Source organism: Macrobrachium nipponense, chromosome 1 (assembly GCF_015104395.2).
Source record: "Macrobrachium nipponense isolate FS-2020 chromosome 1, ASM1510439v2, whole genome shotgun sequence".
Classification (NCBI taxonomy): Eukaryota; Metazoa; Arthropoda; class Malacostraca; order Decapoda; family Palaemonidae; genus Macrobrachium; species Macrobrachium nipponense.
This window is the reverse complement of record NC_087200.1, coordinates 199,988,471-200,015,970: the sequence shown is the minus strand read 5'-3', so window position 1 is coordinate 200,015,970 and position 27,500 is coordinate 199,988,471. Positions and strand designations below refer to the sequence as shown.

At 35.2% G+C, this 27,500-nt stretch overlaps 1 protein-coding gene across 3 annotated transcripts in view; it reads right to left on the bottom strand.

Moving 5' to 3' along the window:
• LOC135220016 (calcitonin receptor-like) overlaps nucleotides 1-27,500 on the bottom strand; it is a gene marked incomplete at its 3' end in the record, with an annotated part of 456,589 nt that overhangs the window by 348,413 nt on the left and 80,676 nt on the right.

The following is a 27,500-nucleotide window of genomic DNA, read 5'->3' as shown; positions in this document are numbered from 1 at the left end:
ACGTTAGCAGCCTCAGTATTTGGAGATCAAAGGAAGGGTTCCACAACTGCACCACGGAAACTATTCCACAGTTAGTCGTAGCCAAGATGAAACTCCTACGAAACTAAGTAGTATTAAGCATTGCTGAACCTTGATTTATTTTATATTCATTTCCCTCATCTATCTCTTCATTTTCCTCAATTGTTTTACTCTGTTCTCCACGAGACTTGGCGTCATCACTATGACAAATGTAGCCTCCCTTGCCAAGTGCCATCTGTTTACTGTATATCACTCTTCGTCTTCTTCTTCTTCCTCCCCATCCCTGTCACTGGCATCTAATAGATGCGGGTTAACATCTGGATGTGTCTGGCAGTCCACTCGCTGCTTGAGCCCCTGACATTTCATTATTCATTTTCTTTTAAGGTGAGTTTCCTCCCCCCCCACCCGACCTTTTCGTCTCAGTGTATGTCACGACTAAATTATCTCCTTGCCTCAGACGTCCGCTCTGCGAAGCACGGGGTAATAAAAAAAAATTAAAAATCATAAATCATTTGTTAGATGTCACGAGTCCTAGATAATCGTTTGCATGTTGCAAGGTAACAACTGTCACAGCGCAAGAAGAGTAGAATCAGCTGCATTAGGAAATTATTTATATCTGTGCCAACGTGTCCATACAGAAACAAGGGTCAACGACATCAATCTTGCAAAAAAAAAAAGACTGACGAAAAGAAACAGGACGTATTAATGTCAAGAGGCAGTTTCTAACGCTGAAATGACGTTGCAGCTGAAGAGGTCAATGAAATCAGATACATAAAAAAAAAACATAGATGGCTAGTTGATGTCAATGGTCAATTGATTTAGCTGAATGTTAAACAGAACTAACAATACCAGAGATCACCGAGAGAGAGAGAGAGAGGAGAGAGAGAGAGAGAGAGAGAGAGAGAGAAGAGTAATTTTGGACACCAGGGGTAAACAGGAGGAAGAAACACACAAGCAGAGAGAGAGAGAGAGAGAGAGAGAGAGAGAGAGAGAGAGAGAATTCCAATAATAATTCTTGAAGCCAGTGGTAAACAGGACCACGAAACGGGGAGAGAGAGAGAGAGAGAGAGAGAGAGAGAGAGAGAGAGATATCTGGGTCATGTCAGGAGTCAACCTAAAATCCTAGTAGCATAATTTCTCGGGTACAATGTGTTAACTGTGTCGAATATACCCATAGGAAAAGAAGAGAAGGGATATCCCTAATCTTGAGTGAGAAAATACGACGTGACTGCGGCAGGAATCATTGTCATTTTCGTACCCTGGGTATGATGAGACATCTCGTATCCATTTTATAGTAATAATGTACTTTGTTGTGAAGATTTCTTTACCATAATGAAAGAGATTACCACTACTGTCCGTGGCTCATGTGTAAAATTTATCAGCAAGAATATGACCAACTTACTAAGTGATACTCAAGGTTTAATTCCATGAGTTTTCAGAGAGAGAGAGAGAGAGAGAGAGAGAGAAGAAAAAACAGCAAAAGGCGGCGAAGTGATCAAGGAAACAATTGAGAGAAAGACTCAGAGAGAGAGAGAGAGAGAGAGAGAGAGAGAGAGAGAGAGAGAGAGAGGAAAAACAGCAAAGGCGCGAAGTGATCAAGGGAAACAATTGACAGAAAGACTCAGAGAGAGAGAGAGAGAGAGAGAGAGAGAGAGAGAGAGAGAGAGAGGAGAGAGAGAGGCAGGAAAACAGCAAGCGCGAAAAGTGATCAAGGGAAAAACAATTGACAGAAAGACTCGAGAGAGAGAGAGAGAGAGAGAGAGAGAGAGAGAGAGAGAGAGAGAAGAAAAACAGCAAAGGCGCGAAGTGATCAAGGGAAACAATTGACAGAAAGATCCTTCACTTTAATTAAGACAGGTGACGTGGCAAAGTGCTGTGCTTATTATACGACTTCACCGAAGCGAGACTCTTAGTATACACCTTTCCTCAATCAAGCAATCTAAGAATGACTCTGACAGGTACCACCACGATTTGTAGAAGTATTCTAACCTCTCCTAAGGCGACAAAGGGTTAAGACCTGGAAGAAGCGATGCCTTAATAATTTATTATTATTTTTTTTATATATGCTTTAGAGTTCCTTGTTCCACCCAGACCTAATTACAATCGTAATAACCTTAATGGAACGACTCAGCTGGGAGACTCCCGTCCCTACGTGTTTTCCTGTTTGTCTTTGAGCAGCCCTAGGGCCGCTTTTCTTTGTCTATTTATTTGTTTTTGTCACTTGCAATATCCATTAATAGTTTAAAAGGCCATCTCTTTACTTGTTTGTGATATCCACTAACTGTTCAAAAGGCCACCCATCTCTTTAATTTCTTTGTGGTATCCATTTCGTGTTATTGAGGTATAGCTTATGATCACAGTTTACCAAAGTGCGGGTAATTACTCTCTCTCTCTCTCTCTCTCTCTCTCTCTCTCTCTCTTCCTTCTCTCTCTCTTCCGTTTCCCTCATCCTCTCTCCCCCCCCTCTCTCTCGTCTCTTCCTCGTCGTCCTCTCTCTCTCTCGCTCTCTCTCTCTCTTCGATCTCCTCTCGGTCCTGTTTTCCTCTCTCTTATCTTCCTCTCTCTCTCCTGGTTTTCTCCTTGGTTCAATTCTTCGGTTCCTCTCTCTCTCTCCTCTCCTTCTCTCCTCTCTCTCCTCCTTCTCCTCTTCTCTCTCCGTTTCGTTTCGTGGTCCTGTTTACAACTGGCTTCAAAAATTATTATTGGAATTCTCTCTCTCTCTCTCTCTCTCTCTCTCTCTCTCTCTCTCTCTCTCTCTCGTGGTCTTGATAACAACTGGCGTCAAAAATTACTATTCTCTCTCTCTCTCTCTCTCTCTCTCTCTCTCTCTCTCTCTCTCTCTGCTTGTGTGTTTCTTCGTCCTGTTTACCACTGGTGTCAAAATTTACTCTTCTCTCTCTCTCTCTCTCTCACTGTCCTGTTTACCAACTGCGTCAAAAAACACTACTGCTTCTTGTGTTCTAGTTACCTAGTGAATGAACGTTTGAAAGCGTTAAGATTTGCTTAATAAAACATTATTCTCAGTTTGAACTCCCAGTTTAAACCCGTATCGATTCCTTCCAATAAAAAGTTGTGATTTATTGGACAGTGATACCTATTATTTACTAAACATAGTATGTTTAATACCTGGTTTCATATTCGTTCCAATATAGTACCTTATTGATCGGTCTGTTTTTTCTATAATTCCTTATATCTGCATAAGTATTTTCCAAGCACATGATACAGTGGATTAGGGGCTGCACATTTGTATGGGTTTGAGCGCGCATGCACGCACACACAAACATATATAAGTAAATATATATATGTATATATATTAATTTTATATATTTACATATATATATATATAAATAAATCATATATAAAATACTGAAATTAATTGCAAATGTCTTCCCAGTCAAAGTTCTCGAGATTAAATTAAAGTTATCAACTTTTAATTAAAAGAAAATTTAGTGCAAATGGTAAGATTTTTTTTTCTGTTTAACTAAAACAAAAACTATACTACACTCATTCCTAGTAACACCCAAAAGACCAAGGCAAAAGCGTAACTCGAGCAAAACTCAGTGAATGGAAAGCAAAGAGGATATTGCTTCAGAGTAACCTTGAGAAAGCTGAAGTTCTAGATCTTACAGGTACTCAAAGCTGGAGCACGTAATTCTTACTGCCAGAAGGGAATTTTAAGGAACCCTATTTTCATTACAGCAGCGAACGAATTCATTGCAGTTTTAAGTGTGGACGAATTCTGCATCTGAAATGGCTGATCTCACGAGAAAGGTCTTCTTTGTGTTATGCAACCCACATGACGGAGCGATTGTTGCTATGTTGCAAGGCCTAATTATCATTGGAATATAATATTCAGGCCAAAGGCCAAGCGATACGACCTATGAGGTCATTCCGCGCTGTAAGGGAAACTGAGTAAAAAAAAAAGGTTAACGGCGTAACAAGAGGGAAGAAAGAGAATAAGAAGAGAGGTACAGTAAAAGGAATCTCATCGAAATAGACACAGCCCAGTTATCTTAACTATTACCAGCCACACATTAAGAGATTGGTATCAATTATTATGAAATTTCAGTTTGCATTTTTATCCAAGTGCTTCAATTACTCATGATATGGTCGACCAACTTTCGCTGCTTCAAAACGTCATTTCTTTCAAGCACCCAAATACCGCTGGGTGCAGGGTTGCTCATTTGCACGGGTGCGCGCCAGGGGCACTTGTATATAAACACGCACGTGTATATATAAATCTCAGCTTCGTTTTTCTCTCTCTCTCTCTCTCTCTCTCTCTCTCTCTCCCAACAAATTGAATAAGGAAGACAGTCGAGATGTTGCATCCAATAAATCATCAGTGAAATGTTGAACAAAAGTATGAAAAAAAACAGGAGCTGGCAAATGAAATCATTCAAAGGCATTTACTATTGTTTTTGGTTAGTATAACCAACGAGTAACATATGCTTGACAAGCCCAAGCGCTGGGACCTACGAGATCATTTAACGCTGAAAATAATGTTGAAGCAATTGTTAGGTGAGGGTGGAAAGTAAGATGGAAGAAAGAAAATATGAACGGAGGAACAGTAAATGGAATGAAAGAGGTTGCAGCTAGCGGCCGAAGGGACGCTGCAGAGGACCTGAAGCAATGCCTACAGTGCCCCGCGGGAGGTGCACTGACGGCACTAACATATTACGGGAATAAGAGCATAATGTGGCTTTTGTACGTATTACAATATCACTGGTTTTATATATAGTGGAATAATATATCGATTCTGAATCGCTTGCCCTATATTACGCAAATTTGTGGTAGAAGGAAGTACATTCTGATGTTTCATAGTTTATCCTCAACATATATAACGAGTGATAAGCCTCAACGACAGTATATATTATATTTTGGGGATGTTATTATATATTATTAATAATAATGATTATAGTTTGCACATAGTTTTTGATAGCATACTTAAATTCAGCGGGAAATTTAAAGAAATTAATTCTTAATACTGTAAAAAATTTACATACGCATTATATATAATAATCTATATATTATATAATATATTATAGATATCGTTATAGATATATATATTATATAGATATATATATATATGTGTGTGTGTGTGTGTGTGTGTGTGTGTGTGTGTGTGTGTTTGTGTGGTGCCCCACACGTTGTTTTTTACGTTTACATAAAAATACTTTACACATAAAACCAACCATTAAAGTAAAATGAAAAAAAAATACTTTATATACACTTTCCAACGAAAAGAAGAAAAAAAAACTATAATAAAGAAAAACAAATAAAAAATACTTTCTCTCCTTTTCCTGTCAGCCGTTTGAATCTCTTCATCAAACATAAAATTACACGAGCTCTCTCTCTCTCTCTCTCTCTCTCTCTATTCTCTACATCAGAAAAATATTTGAATAAGGCTGTCATCCAGTTTCCTCCAAAAGGCAAACTTGAATAAGTCAAAATGGAAACTTATTCACAAACTCGACTCGTAATTGACGCTGTTTCATCATAACTACCCGAGAGGCTTAGATAATGCGTCATGAGACAACTGACTGTGACTGATGGTGATAATGATGATAATGATATAATGAGTTTGAAGTGCTTTTGTCCAGTTTCCGATGTTTATGATTAATGTATTTGTAGGATGGTCATTCGAATCATGATACTTATCATGATTATAATCATCGTGTTACATTCATTATAATGCTATTATTATGATGCTTTGCGTTTTATATATTTTCATCATTGCGATGACAATGACTGTGACTCATTAACATTGACAATGATCTATGGTAATTATTTAATATATATCTATTCTTATTATATATATCTATATTCTGTATATATGCATTAATATAGTAAACTTACATTTATTGTTATATTTAATCTAAATAATGAAAACAATGGTGCTGATGATGAATATAATGAAGGCGACGGTGATAACGATAAAGATAATGACGGAATCACTGCAGGAAATATAATGATGAATAGGATGCCTAGAAATTGAACTGAAAATGTACAGCGATGATTAAGATGATAATGATGAAATGACCGATTAACTTTAACGATAATATTCATGAAGTGGATGATATATAGAGTTGAAATAATATGTAGAAAGCAAAAGAAAAGGCCTAAAAGATATTTGAGATGATATGGCAAGCGAACATCGAAAGTTATTATTATTATTATTACTACTCAGAAGATGTCCACTATTCACATGGAACAAGCCCACAGAGTCACTGACTCGAAATTGAAGTCTTCAAAGAATAGGGTTAAAATCAGAAAGATAGGAAATACAGAAAGAAGAGATCTCTCATTAGAAAAAAAAAAATAAACACATTTAAAATTCAATAAACAAAAGAATAATAATATAAGTACATTATTAAAAGATGACAGCACTACATAAGCGGTAAACATTTATGATTACTTTTATAAGAGCTACCGGTACTTTTAAACGTCATTTGAATCATGACATCAAGAAATGATGAAGCAAAAATTAAGCAAATTAACAAATAACTTAAAAAGAAGAATTACTGCTCCTGGGATTGATTTAAGTTTAAGTAAACTCTGACTCAATTAATATCAAAATTACAATTAACTTAAGATTCTGATCCTACTTTTATCCTATTCTATTCGCTCCCAAGAAATGACGAAGCAAAAATTAAGTAAATGAAAAGAATAACTTAAAAAGAAGTATTGTAGATATTTTAGTTTAAGTAAAATCTGACTCAATTGATTTTAAAATTACAAATAACTTCAGATCCTAATTCTACTTTTATCCTATTCTATTCGCTCTCAATCCAGGATTCACCAGGAGGCGTCTACCTGTTTCCCTTCCCGTTATCTTCCTGGCGCCCTTTCACCAAAAAATCTTAACATATCAACAACATGACAAAATTAACATAAACGTTGAAAATTCATATGAACACTTAACCTACTTTCATCCTATTCTATCTTCTTCAATCCAGGAAGCATCAGAAGGAGTCTTCCTGGTTCCTCTTCCTGTTATCTACCCAGCGGCCCTTCCACCAAAAACTCTTAATTTGTCAACAACCTGACAAAATTAACATAAACTTTAAAAATGAATTAGAACACTTGACCTCCTTCCATCCTATTCTATCCTTCTTCAATGGCGTCTTCCTGGTTCCTCTTCCTGTTATCTACCCAGCGGCCCTTCCACCAAAATGCGTTATCATATAGTATTTCATCCTGGGGTTGGCAGACCGGGCCAAAACGAGTTGGGGGGGGGGGGGGGGGGGGGGGGGGGGGGGGTGGGGGGGGGGGGGGGGGGGGCGCCTTAATGGGACAAACAGCCATATTCTCATTATTATAGATTCCCCAGGGCCATCTCCAGCCGTTTCTTCCAGGTATTAGGATAATCTCACTGCACCCAGCTTACCTGGTGGCGTTGGTGGTGGGCTCGTAATCCTGGGTATATGCATACACAAACAAACAACAAACGCATAAACGTCCAAACATACACGCGAGACAAAAACGTAAGTATGTACGTACGCATGTAAGTTTCTTTACTTATACGGATATATAAGGTATGTATAATAGTTTGTTTCCAATTTTTTTCATCGTATAATAATTAGTCACAAAAAAAACTCCTTAATTCTGGATTCACCTGGACCTACTTTGATATATATTATATATATATATATATATATATATATTATATATATATATATATATATATATATATATATATATATATATATATATATCAGCTTCTAACTATCATTAGGATCAAACCCCGGTCTCTCAAATGAAAGGCTAAGGCGTCTACCAACTGAAAAGACTGCTGGGATCGATCCCGATGCGGGGTCAGAATCTTACGTGAAACACGTGCTTATATGCTAATCATTTCAATATATATATATATATACATATATATATATATATATATATATATATATATATATATATATATATATATATATATATATATATATCCGACAGCTATAGAGACTACTCACTGAAAAAATAATGATAATACATTCCATAACAAACGAATTAAGTCGAAGCGCTCAGCGCTACGATTCCCTCATAAATCATTTCTTGAGTTTTAAATCTTCCCCCAAAAATTAAATTGACGAGCATAATCAAGCATAAACTCAGAGCGCTGTCCAATTAAGGAGGAGCGACTCTGAAGAAGTTTGGAAACACCTTGCATGCAAAGCTTCTTCGAGTCAAGAGGCCATTAACCAAGGAGATTGTGCCGCAGGCGCCAATGTTTTCAGGAGAGAGAGAGAGAGAGAGAGAGAGAGAGAGAGAGAGAGAGAGAGAGAGAGTCGGGAGGAGTATTATTCTTATTAGCATATTTGGAGTACAAAGTTTAAGAGAAGAAATATGAATGTTTTCATAAATAATATTTCTTCTTCTTCTTCTTCTTCTTCGGAGAGAGAGAGAGAGAGAGAGAGAGAGCCAAGAACGATTTTTATTAATATAATTTGGAGTAGAGTCCTTAAGAGTAGAAAATTATTAATTAATATGAATATTAGCTTAGTTAATATTTGTTCCTCGGGGAGAGAGAGAGAGAGAGAGAGAGAGAGAGAGAGAGAGAGAGAGAGAGAGTGTCAAGAATTATTTTTATTAATAATAGATATGAAGTAGAAAGTTTAAGAGCAGAAATATTAATATTACCATAGCTAATATTTGTTCTTCGCGGGGAAGAGAGAGAGAGAGAGAGAGAGAGAGAGAGAGAGAGAGAGAGAGAGAGAGAGAGAGAGAGAGATGTATCAGTATGGTAATCGACATCTATGTCCTCTATAACAAGAATTTTTCATTTAAATTATTCTCCTGTCCTTAATGAGTGACGTATGAGATTAAGCCAGCTTTATCTTAGGCACGGGCTCTTGCTTGTTGAACAGCCGCTAACTGAATTAATTTGTGAAATGAAAACTTGATTTTGGCGGTAAAAAAAAATGATCAATATTCGGGAAAGGCCACAACCATTTCATATTGTAAGGTTTTCCAACAATTTCCTATTAAATAAGACTTACCTTCAGTGGGGGGGGAAGGGGGGGGGGGGCTTAAATACTTTCATTACAGTTATTTCTTCAAATTTAAATTTCATCGCAAAAAAAATCAATTCAAAATAAAATAACAAAACACCAGACATCTCTTAAACTTTCTACTCCAATTGTGCTAGAAAGAATAATACTCAACTCTCTCTCTCTCTCTCTCTCTCTCTCTCTCTCTCTCTCTCTCTCTCTCTCTCTCTCTCTCTCGAAGAAGAAGAAGAAGAAGAATAAATATTATGTATGAAAACTTTCATATATCCTTTCTTAAACTTTGTACTCCAAATATGCTAATAAGAATAATACTTCACCCCCCCTCTCTCTCTCTCTCTCTCTCTCTCTCTCTCTCTCTCTCTCTCGACTGAAAACACATTGGCGCCTGCGGCACAATCTCCTTGGTTAATGGCCTCTTGACTCGAGGAACTTTCGTTTGCAAAGTGTTCCGAAACTTCTTCAGAGTCGCTCCTCCTTAATTGGACAGCGCTCGGAGTTTATGCTTGATATGCTCGTCAGTTTTGGGGAGAAGATTTAAAACTCAAGAAATGATTGATGAGGGAATCGTAGCGCTGAGTCGTTTAATTCAATCTGATTGTTGGGGAATGTATATCTATCTATCTATCTATATACACACACACACACACACACACACCACACACACACACACACACACACACACACACACACACACATATATATATATATATATAATATATATATATATATATATATATATATCAGACACGAGGTAAAACTGAAAATAGTCTACACTTTTGAACATACAAATAAATGTAGACCGTATTATGCTACTGATGGTGAACATTGTACAAAAATTATGTATTCATTTACCAGGCGTCAAATTTAGCAGATATAAAAAGAATGAGACATTCCAAAATGAACAAGATAGAATTGAATCCAGAATTTAGGGAAAGGCAAAGCGCTGGAACCTATGAGTTCATTCAGCGTTGAAAGGGATAAATTGAGATTAAAAGTACTTTGAAAGGTTTTACAGGAGGAAAACCTCAAAGCAGTTGCACTATGGAACGATTGTTAGGATAGGATGGATAGTAAGATAGAGGAAAGAGAATATGAACAGAGGTACAGTAAAATGAATGAAAGGGGGTTGCAGCTAGGGGCCGAAGGGACGCTGCAAAGAACCTTAAGTAATGACCAGACAGTGTAACGGGACATCCCAAAATGTTAATTTTACGATCGATTAAAACTTTTGTACCTATTTGCAAAATTGTTGCTTGTACGGCCTTTTGCACATATACAGACCAATCTAAAAGAGGAAGAAGCACGATTGGCATTCGCCTTCTTAGTGTATGTATGATTCTTTGGCATATTTCCCAAGAGGCTTCTGCTGCTTCATGCAAACAGATATTTATTTACATTTGCCATCCAGTTCCAGAGCCCCTGAAGAGATCACCATGTCGGACAAAGTTCATCAACCCTTTGCATTTTTAGACTTTGATCTTGATGCTTTTCAAGCGCCTTCTTCAGTTTCAATGCGACCTCAGAGGCACAGAGCCTTTGCAATGCGTCAATATCCCGCTGACCTCATTTGCAAAGCCTCTCTATTCATCTGCAGTTTGAAATTTGAAGTGTCTGTGGTTCTCCAGTTCTTTATATTATTTTACAATTGTTTATTATTATGTGGTCTATCACAGTCATCCAATTCGACTGGGTGTTATTTATAGTGTGGGGTTCCGGGTTGCATCCTGCCTCCTTAGGAGTCCATCACTTTTCTTACTATGAGCGCCGTTTCTAGGATCACACTCTTCTGCATGAGTCATGGAGCTACTTCAGCCTCTAGTTTTTCCAGATTCCTTTTCAGGGATCTTGGGATCGTACTTAGTGTTCCTATGATTAGGGGTACAATTTCTACTGGCATATTCCATATCCTTCTTATTTCTATTTTCAGGTCTTGATACTTATCCATTTTTTTCCATCTCTTTCTCTTCAACTCTGGTGTCCCATGGTATCGCGACATCAATGAGTGATACTTTCTTCTTGATTTTGTCAATCAGCGTCACGTCTGGTCTATTTGCACGTATCACCCTATCTATTCTGATACCATAGTCCCGGAGGATCTTAGACTGATCGTTTTCTCTTGCTCCTTCAGGTTGGTGCTCGTACCACTTATTATTATTATTATTATTATTATTATTATTATTATTATTATTATTATTATTATTATTGTTGTTGTTGTTGTGGACCTGCAACCATTGTCATCATTTTCGACACGGAAAATTGTGCTCCTCATTATTATTATTATTATTATTATTCAGAGAATGAACCCTAGTCAATATGGAACCAAGCCCACAGGAGCCACTGACTCGAGATTCAAGCTACCAAAGAATATTATGGCGTTCAATTGAAAGAAGAAACAGAAGGTAACAGGGAATACAGAGAGATGAAATAATTTATTACAAGCCTAAACTAATTAAATAAATAACTAATAAACAAATAGGCAAAAATGTATTTGACATTACAATATACAAAGATAATGTTTTAGGGTAGCAATGTATTGGATCTTCATTTGAACCTTTGAGGTTCAAATTGAACAAAATCCTCTTAGACACAATTCCATAGTCCAGAAGTGTGAGGAATATAGAACCTCTGGCACCGATAAGTTCGACAGCTTACTGTTGCTGCTGTTCATCATTTCGTTTAAATATGATACAGAACAATCACCAGGTCCTTGTGGATCAGAATGTATTAAAAAAGCAAAATGTCAATGACCTCTATAATGAGATTTACGTGACGATGCAAACATTACCTCTCGAGTCTTTTTCTTCGGCCACCTACGCAACTTTCCCTCTTCGCCACAAGTTACTTTTTCCCCTTAAAAACATTTTCTCTGGTCGACAGTTTCCGTGCATCAAGCTCCCAATATTTTCTCATTTTCCTCTTTTCCCTCCAGGGAAAAAAAAAAAAAACATGGAAACACTGGCCAGTCCAAGATTGTCTAGACAAGCTAGACCAACAAGAATAAACCCCAGACTTTACGAGAGAGAGAGAGAGAGAGAGAGAGAGAGAGAGAGAGAGAGAGAGAGAGAGAGAGAGATACTCTGGGGGAGAGACCAGACACATTTCCACCACTCACTCAGACTGAGGGAGAAAAGAAAGAGTGAGGGGAAAACCACTTCCCCTCCCTTCCCCTCCTGGTCTCACAAAAAAAAAATGAGGAAAGAGGAAAGAGGCGAGACAAAGAGTGCGAAGTAATTAAGGAGATAGAAGGAAAAAGAAGAACCGAGAGGGGGAAAGAGGACAAATTAAAGATTTCCGTGGGAATGTAATCATGGATGTGACTTTGCACTGTGGAAAGGTGATGGCATCGTAAACTAATCATTTTAAGTTGAGGAAGAAGGGGAAGACGAACTTCAGCGTCAAAACTATTTGCGATTAGAACGTGACCTTTTGCAAATGCAAATGGAGCTGCCATTGTGTATGACAGAGAGAGAGAGAGAGAGAGAGAGAATCACCACAAAACGGGCATTTTTCCAAATTAAGGTTAATAAAAAAAAATCATGTCTTTCGGAACGAGTACCGTTTGAAAGGTCTTCATTGGAATGGGGCACAATAGATGTATCACAGTTTATTGCATGTATCAAATAAATGAATGAATAAATAAATATAACTATAATAAATAAACAAATAAGGACCACAGGTAAGAGGGGAAGCGATCGTCACTCAGATTCTGGAATTATTCAACTAAGTCCGAGAAACTGAGCGAAAAAGCATAATAATTTCCCAACTCGCCGAGAGTAGAGAAGAGAGAGAGAGAGAGAGAGAGAGAGAGAGAGAGAGAGAGAGATTGCTTTTCCTTCTTCGAATCTTCGACAAAGCAGGTGTTAATAAATTCAGGAAATTGATCTTTGATTCATTCAGATTATAATCATCTATAAATGTGACTATACTAAATTCTAATCCCTTTGGAGAGAGCGCTTGTGAATTAAACTTTTCTTTTATCATTTTCAACATCAAAGCGACTACATTATGGATTAACCAACATCCCATATGATGTATTTGATAAACAATGATGGTTTTGTGTTGACCATTAATAATCCTGAATTATTTAATATGGGTTCGATGAAGTGCACTCATACGGCAGCATATTATTATATAAAAAAACAAAGAGAGAAATACATGCATAATATATTTTTTATATCTATAAAGTGTATCATATATCTATCTATCTATCTTCTATATATATACATACACACACACACACACACACACACACACACACACACATATATATATATATATATATATATATATATATATATATATATATATATATATATATATATATATTTACAGATATATTTTGTATCTATCTCTCATAATCCTACATTATTCAATTTGGTTGATTACATATACACATATGCCCACATATTATTATGTAAAAACACGGTACATACCGTAATACAATGTACCTTTTGGCGAAATACAAATATACCACGTATATTAATAAATACATGCTCATATATATCTATTTTATATACCCTTACGGTTGGCAACCCTTCGGCAATTTGTAAATCCGTAGATGAACGTCACAACAATACGGGCAAAGACACAGACACATAAATACAAACACGTTTGATGTTTTATTCCACGTCCCATTTAATCAATTTGGAAATAAACAAGTTCATGAAACTTCCGAGAATTGCATTCATCGTTTCAAACACAATTTTTTCTTATTGCCTGCAAGCCAATAAAAACATTTAAGTAATTCAAGTGAGACTTTCTTTTCTTGTTTACTGAAAAATATATATGGTAGGTTCTATTTTTAATCTGTGTTGGTTTGCATGCATCTAAGACTTAAAGACTAAATAAAAGTTATACACAGAACGGTTCAGTTAGGCATTCTCTTGAGAAAAACAATCCATTAAGGACAATAGAGAGAGAGAGAGAGATATAGAGAGGAGAGCGAGAGAGAGAGAGAGAGAAGGGTTTTGATACTCTCCAGGAGTAACCCAAATCAAAATGGTTGACTATAAACGTCAGAAAGAGAGAGAGGATAGGCGAGAGGATAGAGAGAGAGAGAGGGGAATGATAGAAGGGTTTGATACTCTCGTGGAGTAAACCAAATCAAATGGTTTTACTTCTATAAAACGCAGGAGAGAGAGAGAGAGAGAGAGGAGATAAGAGAGAGACGGGCTTTGAAAAAAACAAACCAAAACAGAACATCACCAAAAAAAAACAACAACTGGGAAAGAAGAAACAAAACCTGATGAAAGAAAGAAAGGACAGAAAAAGTCCATAGAAATAACAATAAGAACAACGTTTTGGAATTCGTGACAATATAAAAACAACCCACCACACAATGGTATCTAAGAGCGTTTTTCAAGAAGTCCTTTTAATCGCTTGCCAGTGGTATTCGTGACAAATGGACTATCTCAGGTGGTAATGTTTTATTTGTCCTTATTATCCATGTTTTGAGGTAATATTCCGTATCAGACGCATCGTGTATCTGAATACTCATTTATATAAGTACAATACAGATAGTCTAAGGGTAATGAAGTCCAACTTCGTCTGTATTGAAATATTTAGTAAGAAAATGTAAAAGCGATAATAATAATCAATAATAATAATAATACTAATAATAATAATAATAATTAATAACGAACACCCCAACCCTGAAGGGTTGATAGAAAACGAACTCTCAAAAACAAAGATCCTTTTGGAACTATGGTATCAGAACAGATAGGGTGACATGTGCCAAATATGTACCTGACGTGACGTTTGATTGTGACAAAAATGCATGACTAATGTTTTCACTGCGCTTGATGGTTCCTGCAAATGACCCATGGGACGCAAGAGTTTGAAAGCGAAACAGAGGAAAAAAATGGATAAGTATCAAAGACCTGAAAATAGAAATATGGAAAGGATCTGGGATTATGCCAGTGGCAAATTTGGTAACCCATAATCATAGGAAGCACTAGGCACGATCCCAAGATCCCATTGAAAATGGAATTTGGAAAAACCTAGAGGTCTTGAAGTAGCTCCAGGATTACATGGCAGAAGGAAGTGTGCTACTAGAAACGGCGCACATAGTAATAAAAGTTGATGGACTCCTACTAAGGGAGGTAGGGGGTGCAAACCCTGAAAACCACACTTAAAATACCAACCCAGTCGAACTGGAGGACCGTGATAGAATAATAATAATAATAATGAATAATAATAATAATAATAATAATAATAATAATATAAAAACATGAGCCCCGCCAGAAATTATGGTCAATGGAAAAGAAAAATATTAAAAAAAGAAAAGCACTAAGCCCTGAAAAAGGAAAGGAAATAAGGAGACCATGGCAAAGTGAAAGTGGAACTATTTACCGTATCCTACATGGACCTCAGGATGGAAATTCATTGGAGGGGATTGCATGCCCCAATCCTGGAACAAGGGCTCTCCCCCGGAAAAGTATCCTGCACAGCAACGGGGCAATATAGGACTTTTTGAAAATCCTACGAAAAAAACAACGTTGCGCATTCCCGGATTCCAACCTCAAGGTTGCGAATATTTTTTTTTTTTTTATATATTTTTTTTTTATCTATTTTATTTCATAAAATAACATTAATAAAGAATTTCGCGGAAAGAAATGAAATGAATTTGAAAATGCAAAGTGTGTAACTTATTTTTGTATGATTATCTGAGAGTTACATCAAGATCATAATAATAATAACTAATAATAACTAATAATAATGAATAATAATAATAATAATAATCAATCAATAAATAATAATTGAATAATTAATTATTTAATTTATTTATTTTTTTTTTTTGTTTTTTTTTTTAGGGGGTTGCTCTATCACCAGTCCCTCCAATTCGAACTGGGTGGTATTATAGTGTGGGGTTGGTTTTCCGGGTTGCAGCATCCTGCCTCCTTAGGAGTCCATGACTTTTCTTACTATGTGCGCCGTTTCTAGGATCCACACTCTTCTGCATGAGGCCCCGGAGCTTACTTCAGCCTCTAGTTTTTTTCCGCAGCTTTCCCTTTTCATGGGATCTTGGGATCGTGCCTAGTGCTCCTAATGATTTGAATGGTAACGATTTCCACTGGCAATTCCCACGGAACATATCCTTCTTACTTACTTCTATTTTCAGATCTTGATACTTATCCATTTTTTTCCTCTCTTTCTCTTCAACTCTGGTGTCCCATGGTATTGCTACATCAATAGGTGATACTTTTCTTCTTTGACTTTGTCAAATCCAACGTTCACGTCCCCTGGTCTGTTTGCACGTTATCGTCCCTATCCGTTTTCTGATACCATAGTCCCCAGAGGATTTTCTTTGCCTGATCGGTTTTCTATCACTCCTTCAGGTTGGTGGGCTCGTACCACTTTATTTACTGGCAGGTAGCTGATGTTTTTCTTGCCACAGGCTCCAGTGGTAGGGCGTTTTGGCCATAAAACTGATCATGCCTCTTTTTTGTACTGGTTTCTGGTGCAAAGTGCCGGGCATTCCCACTTGCTAATGTGGTTTATTGGGTTTCATTTTCGTAGTTGCCACTTCCTAACATATGGGAGAGATTGTTTTTATTTCCATCCTATCATAAAACTTTGAACCATAGCCTGGTTCCTTATTGGGCCTGAATCTTGTGCCGCTGTTATCATTCCTTCAGTTTCCTTCTTTAGCTTCTCCCCTCTTGTAGCCATTCGCCAATTGTCATCGCTGGCTAGTTTCTTTAGGTTCTGTCTCATGTATTGTCCCGTGCAATTGGTTTGTTGTGCCAGTCCTCTGTTTTCTTTTCTGTCTTTGCTCCTGTCTGTCTCTGTATTTTTCTGGGGTCGTTCGGGTACTAGCTTTTATTAGTCCTTCTTCCCATGCACTCTTTCGCCGACTCGTGCTTCACTGGTTTTTCAAGATATTTGCCCCAGTGCTCTGTTTTCGATGTTGACGCAGTCCTCTTATACGTTAAGTAAGTCCTCTCCCTCCCTTCCCTTTCGGTGTTATGTTATAGTCCGGGTCCCCGTATTTGCTACTTGGTGTAGTGCTTTGTGTATTGTCATTTTGTTTCCTGGTTTTTTTCTTGATCTATGCTGCGGAGTTCTCCATTCGTCCATTCCACTTATTCCTGCCACTGTATCTGATTACTGGCACTGCCCATGTTTGTTTATGGGCTTTTATCATATTTCCGGGCGTTGAGTTTGACTTGAGTATCGCCTTGAGTCCTCTGGCATATATTCTTTCTTGAATCGTGTCCCCTTCATCTCTTGGTTGTTTTTATATCTCCCTCCTTTCCATTATTCCCAGGTATTTGTAATTATTTATTATTATTATTATTATTCATTCTCTTGATGTAAACTCTCAGAATATCATACCAAAACAACACACAATAAACAGAATGTCCTTTTTAATAATATATAATATATATATATATTATTATATAATAATATTATATTATTAGATTATATATATCTATAATATATATGTGTGTGTGTGTTGTGTGTAATAACAGAATCACGAAAGTTAGGAACGTGATAAATCCATAAATAAACGATAAATGCCACGAAGGAAAATAAACGAAGGGAGTCCTGGCGAGATCTTTCGGCTTAAAAGCCCTTTACTGGGAGCAGATACTGAAAAAACAAAAATACAGAAAAGAAAAGCAATAACAAGAAGGGTTCGTATAACTGCACAGATAAGGGAGATTAATAAAAGGTATTAGTGCCTAAAGATCCGAACACCACCTGGAAGATAATAAACCTTCCCAAACAAGCATAACAAAGGGTGCAATTAAAGGGTTTTAAGACAATCCATCTCAGATACAATCTCCAGACAATTAAAGGTTATTTAGGTGACAGCTATACGGAACCTGGTTAAACAAAACCGCATATTCACAAAACATGGACAGACATAAACTTACAATAAACAATTTTTTAATAAGCTCTAAGGCAACATGATTTTTTAATTTAAGTCAGTAATTATATATTTGAGGTCATTCCTTAACACATGTTCAAGATACAAGGGTTCCTAAATGAAAAAAGGGCCACTACTAACATTTGAAACTTACAATGAAAAGTAAGTTGTTATTAAAGCCAGATTCTAAAAGATTTCGTGATAAAGACCGTCTCGTTGACCGTGGACAATTACTGAACTGTCAATCCAATTAACTTCCGGTGGTTGTTTTGTTTTCACTTAAATGAATAAATAATGCATTATATTTTTTGCCCAGTTTTTAAGCAGAGTATTTGATGTCTGGCTTCGCCTTCACTTCTAAGCCCTTGCTGGACTGTCCGAGATAGAATGAGGGACAATATACCATACATGGAATTTTTATATTAATTAGGTTGTTGCTTTCTCTGGGGTGCCATTTTTTTTATTAACATTCTTTTAGGTTGTTGTTATTTATAGGAACGAAAACAAAGGTTGACATTAAAATCTTTTGTTAACAATGGTTTTAATGGTTTTCAAATCCGTATCTCTATAATATTATATGTTTGGGTGTGGTGTGTGTGTGTGGGGTGGTGTTGGTAGTTTAAATGCTGTTTTCATTACATATTGACTTTGATGTATATTTACAGTTTTGTGTTCCTTTTAATATCACAAGCCACGCAGAACTTGGGTGGAGGTTCAAGTAAAGGATCAAAAAGACGAACGACCGATGTACCCCCCCCTTCAGTACCCAGCCTCCATAGAAGCAGTTACCCACCAGGAAATCTAATTCGGGTGATCCCATTTAATTTCCAGATCTTCCACGTGAATCTGAAAGTTATTATCATCCGCAGATAGAGTTGGAAAAGATTTCCTCTCCTCTCTCTTCTCTCTCCTCTCCGTCTCTCAAACCCCTTGATTCCGCTGAACGCCTCGTGTGGTAGACAGCGGAACAAGGGTGAGGGGAAGAAAACATCCAACTTAATGACCTTCCTACCAGTCACTACTGCCGTCATTTAACATGTGGCTTAATGAATGGCCTGTCACACTTCTCCCCAGCCTCCGGGCCCCCGCCCCCCCCCCCCAATCCCCCCTCCACTTGATTAGGTACTTCATGTCCCCTGGGGGGTCTTCTGCTAGGAATCGACCTCCCTCCTTCCCACCTGGGTGCATATCTCGTCAGGTCCTATTAAGATTGAGGGTCTTCCACAAACTGCCTGGTTCCTCGACAGAGGATGAGTTGATGGCCAGCTCTCGACTGGTGGAGAGCGGTATTATGCCATAAAGCGATTGGAAGAGATGGAAAACGCTAAGCAGGGAAGGAGGGAGAGAGAGAGAGAGAGAGAGAGAGAGAGAGAGAGAGAGAGAGAGAGAGAAGATGGATACTGGAAAAATAATCCCATGTGTGGAAAAAAAAATTGGGTTAAAAAAAGTCCTGAACTTATCTAATTCACTCTGCTGCAGGATACAATAAAAGTGGAGAGAGAGAGAGAGAGAGAGAGAGAGAAGATGGATACTGGACAAATCATTTCATGAACGAATCTGGCATATCCTGCCTCACTCAGATGCAGGATGGAATATGAGTGAAAAATTGTTTGATTTTCCGAATATATAAATAAAGCATCTTCTCGTGACCTGGATTAATGCTGTTTTATTTAAAAGCGTTTATGAGACCTTAACACGACTTTCATTATACAGGGAACCAACAGAACATAGCAATTGTTCAGAGAAAACTGATCCGAATGACGTGCGTAGGATCAGACACATGTACGCTACCAAGTCTTTCTTGTATGTATGTGTTTTTGTATTGTATTTATGAACACGTACAGACACATTCACACACGAACATTCAGTAAAAAAAAAAACCAAAAAAAAGTCAAACTAGCTTAACTTGGAGATGTTTTTCTACTGTTAAATATAGATCCATGAGACCGTCAAAGCTATAATCCTACCTTTTTTGCATAATGTCCTTTGTGTATACAAAAAAAAAAAAAAAAAAAAAAAGAAAAAAAAAAAAAAAAAAATAACGTCATGCCATCATGTACTAAAGTAAAACTTCCGTTCCTAAAAAAAAAAAAAAGCCGACTGATCTCTTTCCATAATAAAGGATGCTAAAAAGTCATCTCGCCTATGGGCTGCTATGAAAAAAATATAATAAAATATATAATAAAAACTACGAGCTACAAGAGGAGCGTTTCGTAGGCAGCATCTGGGGGCTAAATCCGTATTCCCATCTTAGGCCTAATGCGACGAAGCCGTTGAAGATTTTCAAGGATGTCTTTTGGAGGTTCCTTTGCTTAAAAGACAGGTCCAGTTTTTTTTTTTTTTTTTTTTTTATTGATTCAATCCTTAATTTTTATTCTCAATGTATCCTTTTTTTATTGTAAGGTTACAAAGAGGTGTGATTATTGTCGTTATTCAGAAGATACTCCCATATTCATATGGAACATGGAACCAGCCAAAAGGGGCTTTTACTGGATGTTAAAGCTTCCAAAGAATATGATGTTCATTTGAAAGAAGTTACAACAAGATGACAGGAAATACAGACTGGAAAAGTTCATATCTAAGTCTATATTATAATTAATATATATATATCTAATATATAATATATAATATCATTAATATAGTCTATAGATATAAAGAATTAAATTAAAGGTTTTTGTTTGCCACGAAAGGCAAAAGCGAGATCTAATTGATTCTGTTTTCAAGAAATTTTACTGAATCAGCAAATTACATCAAACTCACCAATAAAAACCACCCTAAATATCTTAGACCTGGGATTGGTACTAGTTTGGAACCCTCCCGTGTATTTTTGTAAAATTTTTTTGTTTATGAAGGTACCTTAAAATAAATGAACTACTAATTAATTTAGTCCCACATTGTATATTTAGTTTATTTATTTTCTCTCTTTCTCTCTCTCTCTCCGTCTCTCCTCTCTTCCTCTCTCTCTCTCTCTCCTTGCTCGAATTATAGTTTATATCCTTTTTTTCGTCTTTTTCATTAATAATGCTTTTTGGGCAAAATTTTTGGTAAAAAAAAATTTCATGGTTAAACTAAGTTGTATATGCCATCGTTGTTTGTTCAAAATGTATTGTTTTCTGGATGAAATCGATCTGGTTGAACACGTTGTGTGATCCTCCAAAAACATTTGCGTACTCCTTGCCCGCCTCAGGCCGTTTTCCCTTCGTTTGTGTAGAGTGAAATCGCCACCTTTATTGCTAATGTTGTAATGTCAGTTTGGATATTTAAGCCTACTTTGACCTATGTTTTTTCCCTCTGTACGATTAGTTGATTGGCCATGAGTGAAGGGTCGCAGTAGACCGAAACAGTTGCTTAGCTATCTCCGCTTTTCATTGTTTCCTTCGTGGCAAAAACCTTTATTTAAGACATAGCCATCACGTTTTTATATACTTGTCGTGAATCAAGTTATTCAATTATATTATCTAATATATATAATATATATAATATATTATATATTGGTATAGGGTATATAAATTTAAATATATATAATTCGTATCTATTATTATATCTATTATATTATAATATTATATATATATAATGTATATCTATTAGTATATATAAAAATATATCTATAATTATTATATTACATATTGAAATCCACGTTATAAAGGTAAGTGAAAACAGGGTGGACTTAGAACAAGTACTTTCTTAGTATGTTCTACATTTTTCAAGTTTCACCACTGGAATATACGGAGTAGTTGACATGCCTTTTCAGTTTTTTTGCATATAAAGGCCTGTCAACTTCTTTTATTTATTCAGTGTGAACATGAAAATGTAGAATACACTACGAAATTACTTGGTTCTAAGTCCTTTTGTTTCACTTACCTCTTCTAACCGGGTGGGATTTAAGGATATTACTCAAGTAACTGTTCCTTCGGGTGCTACATTGGACATTATATATAATATATATATATATATATATATATATATATTATATATATATATAATATATATATATTATATATATCTAATATAGTATATAATATATATACTCAATCAATTATATGAAATGCCAATATATTATCAAACACAAAGTGAATTCTCGTAGGGTGGTAAAGCACTGCATCTTTGTTATCATTTTCACACCATCCTCGGGGAATCTGTTCCAGAATCCAACGGTATTAGGAATATCCCTCTAAAAAGACTTAAAATGTTTTACAGAATTCTGGACCTGTCTTTGAGGCTCTCTCTTCAAAAAGATCCAGCCCGCCCTCATGCAAAAATCCGTCACCAAAGTTACAGTGAGAATTAATGTTTTGACCTGGCAGCTATAGCTTTCTAAACCGTTCATAAGGATTAATTATAACCAACCTCATAATTGCTGGTTTGTGATTGAATGGTTTTTTCCCCCCCCCCCCCCCCCCCCCAAAACCCCAAAAGGTGAGAGAATTTACGAAGAGAGCAATTCAGGTTAAAAAACAGAGTTAATAACAATTCATATTAAATATACCAATCTTGATAAAAATGCTGATTAGAGATACTACCTGTTTTGATAATATATTTGATTTTATCTATTTATTTATTGATTGCTCCATTTCTTTGTTTTTTTCCCTTCTCTAAAAGACTACTGATTGGATCCCTAATTTTTTTGTATTGCCCATTACCTTCTTGCTTCTATAAAATGAACATCTTAATCCTTGGAAGTTTGAATTTCAAGTCAGTGGCTCCTGTGGGCTTGTTCAATAAATAAAAGGGTTTATCTTGAATAAATAATAATAATGATTCCTCGAAAAACTTCAAAATAAACAATTTAATAGTGATTTCGTGTACTATATATATAATATTTATATATTTTAATAATTTATATATATATATATATATATATACTATATTACTTCTTATATATATATATATATTATATATAATATATATATAATATATATGTCATATGTATATGTATAAAAATAACAATTTATATATAAATGTTATATATAATCTATATTTTTGTTTAATTAATGTAATAAATTAGATATATAATCTATAATATTAATAGAAATATATTATAGATCATATACTTTATTTTGTTACATTTATATAACATATACGAGTTATCTATATAAATCTATAAATTATTGTTACGTATAAATCCCATCCCTCATTAAAAATAAGTTTCCTTTTAGTATGGCCGCCATAGAGGAGTTTTTCCTCTGAACATATAAAAGGTTCAAATTTATGCATACAAAAAAAACCAACGAGCCTTGATATAACTACTGCCAGGCAATCAAATATGCCAGCAAAGAATTTGAATTATACTTCTTCCATACTTAAGGTTAAGTTATAATATGACAGGCGACGTTAAAAGGTTCCTTTTTTTTTTTTGTCTTACAGCATAATAAACAACCAGTCCAGTTTGCCTTTGCGAAACAATATAATGGGAATCAATAAGGGTGGTGATTGTCATTATGGTTCATGTTGACTGAGCAATAACTTTCGATCGTTGTTGCAAATTGCGTTTAAGAAGCATTTACTAATAGCAATAAACAATGATTGTCGTACAAAAACAAGCACGCTTATACACGCACAAACATATATATGTATATAGTATATATATATACACACACATATATAGGTATATATTTACATAAATTGTACTTTTGCCCAGGACCATTGAGTATGTGATAAGTTTTTTATATATATATATATATATTATCTCTATTATATATATATATTTAGATAATATATATATATAATATTTAGTTTAAATTTGTATAATATATACGTACAATTATAAGTATCTATATTAATATATATAATATATATATATCTTATCTATATATATATTCTATATAAATTTTGTATATATGCCCGCACATCATATGTATATCTATGTATATATACTAAATCATCAATGGCAATAAACGCTCTAACCCGTTTAAAGACGAAGCGAGACTTTAATCATCTTTCCTAATAAAAAAGTAAAGAAAAAAAAAGGGAAAAAAAAAAATAATCGTACTCACCACAAGCCCTTCTTGCACGGAACCACCTTTCCACGTACCATGGGAAAAATATTGAGAATCGATAGCTAACTTAAAAGTCCGAAATAACCGAAGAATCATTGATTTTCTCTCTACATCAGTTACCTTGGAGACCTTGTTCTTTTGGTTTTTTATTATTGTTTTTTTTTTTTCTTTTTTATTTCGTTTTTCGGTACTTGAATGTTTCGTGAAATCTCCTCGAAGGTGAACGAAGGCGTTTGTGAAAAAGAAATGCAGTTCAAAATCAAAACAAAGAAATGTAGATAGTTAGGTTGTGTATGTATGGTATGTATGTAATGTATATAATAATTCTATATATATTATATATAATAATATTTGCTATATATATAAATAATATATTATATATAATATAATATTTCTACTCTGAAAGCAAAGATTGGTCTAACAAACTACATGACATTCCCCTCACTAATAATGATTCAATATATTGGATCATTCATAGAAAGAAAAGATCTGCCCATGTCAGTTTTTCTATTAATACTAACCACGTATATAAAAAGATATCTAATAAACAAATATTCTACATACAACGTGAAGAAATTAATCATAATTAAACTCTCTCACTGTTAAAAATTGAAAACAATAAAATCAAAAAAAAAAAAAAAAAAAAATAAAAAATAAAAAATAAATCAACGTAATAAACGAAAATTTTAATCGTTTTCCATTAAAAAAAAACGTAATTCTCTTTCTCCTCCTCAGAGAATTCCAGCTAAATTGCTCCTTTTTTTGTTGGACAAATAACATGAGATCTTTAAAACTCGCTGAAATATATATGAAAATAAACTGTCTAAATTTTGGAGTGAAAATGTTATACGAAACAAATGCACAAATATTTCTACTGTAATGGATGTTGTTATGGTCTAAATTTATTGTCAAAGTACATGCCCATATTTACAATAAATTTTCTTAGTTACTGAAAAATTCAGACCGACTTGGCCCTTGATGAGGATGATTTGATTTGAGAAAGTTTGACCATAAATCTCGGGAAGGAAGGAAGCGATAATCGAGGTAAAGTAAAAGGCTAGAAAGTGGGTGCAGTTTAAGTAATGCCTACAGTGCACGCCCCACGTGAGATGCACTGACGGCTATATCGCCCTACAAGGGTTAGAAGAAAATCTTATCATATAACCTTATCACACACGGAGAAGTGGTGAACTCTCTTTGAAGCGATTCTTAATATAAGCACATTATCAACTCTCTCTCTCTCTCTCTCCTCTCTACTTCTCCTCTGTCTCTCCATCCATCTCTCTCATCGACGTTCTCATCTCTCTCATTCGCCTTTGCTTACAGTGGAAAAATTAATAGTTCTCTTTAAAGTCTAAAGGCATAAAAACTGTATAATTTCCACATTATCTCAACAGATGAAGATATACGAGTCTTCCTTTTTGAATGGATCACACACACACCATGAATGAGATCAACAGAATCGTATCAGTTACGAGACTAATTCCGTAAATACTACGATAGCAAAATGACCGACAACAGTACTGCTTACTATGCTACTATGAAGACTACTATTAAGAAAGCCCTTGGGCTTATCGATGATGTATTTGGACGTCATCCAAAATTAATAATGAAAATTGGTAAAAAAAAAAATGTGGGAGGCTGACTGATGAGAGAGGCTGCCCTATTTACCGTAGGCTATCAGAATTACACAAACCGCTGGTGACAGGAGCTCCTCTTTATAAATTATCATTAGCTTTTTGTTTGATGCTGTGTGATAATTCGATATTGCCACATGCTGCCATAACAAGCTATTTAAAATAAACGTAAAATTAAACTTAAAAATACGTATATAATTAACTGCTGGTGCAAATTAAATCAAGAAATTTACACTTTAAAGGGTAATAATTCTAGTATATACAATATATATATCTATCTCTATATATATATTATATATCTAATATATAATAATATATATACTTAATATATATATCTCCTTATGAAATTCGTTAGCATTAATCCTTAAAGTCTGGCGATAAATGTTGAACCAAAACCTAGGGTCCCCCTCATCACCCGGGTGTAAAAAGAAATAATTCAAGTTCCCTAATTGACGTGCATCATTTTTAACACGGCAAGATTAATGAATCGCCACGGTGTCCATCATGGTTTTGTTTCCGTAATTTTTGACCGGGGAGCGCGTCTCCAGGACAACGAATTTGTTATGAGAGTTACGATCGAAGATTTAATGTGAAAAGTAATTAAGAACAATAACCTGGAACAAACTTATTAGGAATTGTTTCTGAAATAATTTGTTCCCAGTTGCCAAGAGACTTTTTTTCCCCAAGTATAATTTTAGTAAAAAAACCTTGAACCAAACAAATTTTGTTGCATCTATTGTCAGTACCAATAAATCCAAAAAACCAAAAAACCAAAACAACATTAAAACTTCATGAATGAAATTCAAATAGAAATACATAAAACTAACTATAAGAATCCTTTCTCCTATTAAATAATAATAATAATAATAATAATAATAATAATAATAATAATAATAATCAATAATAATAATCCTTTTTTATTTTCAGCCTTAGGGCCGTATACATTGAATATATACAAAAATTACAGATAGTGACATACACAATCTAGATACATAAGACAACATGATAAAAAAATGAATAAACGTCACTATCCACACAATAGCCGAGGTAGCATAAAAGGTAGTCATCATAATACTGGTAATAACAGTAATAATATTGGAGAGAAAAAAATGCACGTGACACCGCGCTTGTTTGTTTGTGTTTAAAACAAATATACACACACAAAATATAAAAGAAATAAATCTCGACTTCAGGTACAATATGACTACAATACCAGCAATCCTTGTTACCTTCTGTTACTTGTTCCAACGAACACCGTATAGTTTGGAAGCTTGAATTTCAAGTCAGTGGCCCTGTAGGCTTGTTCCATATGAATATGGTTCATTTTCTGAATTAATAATAATAATAATAATAATAATAATAATAATAATAATAATAATAATAATAATAATAATAATTCTTAATTGTACACCTACAACCATAAGGGTATATACACGGGTGTAAAAAGGGACAGTTAAAATAAGGTAAAAGATCTAACTTGCATTACTGGGATTCGGGTACACCATCTTTACTTTGGAAGGTATATTGGAACTGGAATAAAACATTTTCGACAAAGGCCAAGTGCTGGGCCCCATGAAGTCATGGAGCGCTGAAAATAATGTTGAAACAATCGTGAGCAGGGGGTGGAAAGTGAGATGGAAGAAAGAGAATATGAACAGAGGTACAGTAAAAGGAATGAAAAGGGCTGCAGCTATCGGACGAAGGGATGCTGTAAAGAACCTTAAGTAAAGTATAACTTCATCATCACTGGCTTCTCTAATTAACCAAAGAAGATTGTTCGTCCTCTTTTTTTTTGGGGGGGGCCACATTCGTTTAAGCAAATGTTAATAACACCTGCGCGTCCTAAGGACAGACTTGACAATTTCACACCTGTTGGGTTTCCTTGTTGGAATGCCTAAACAGGCTTGATTCAACCTCTGTACATCTGTATATCATTTATATATATATATATATATTATATATATATATA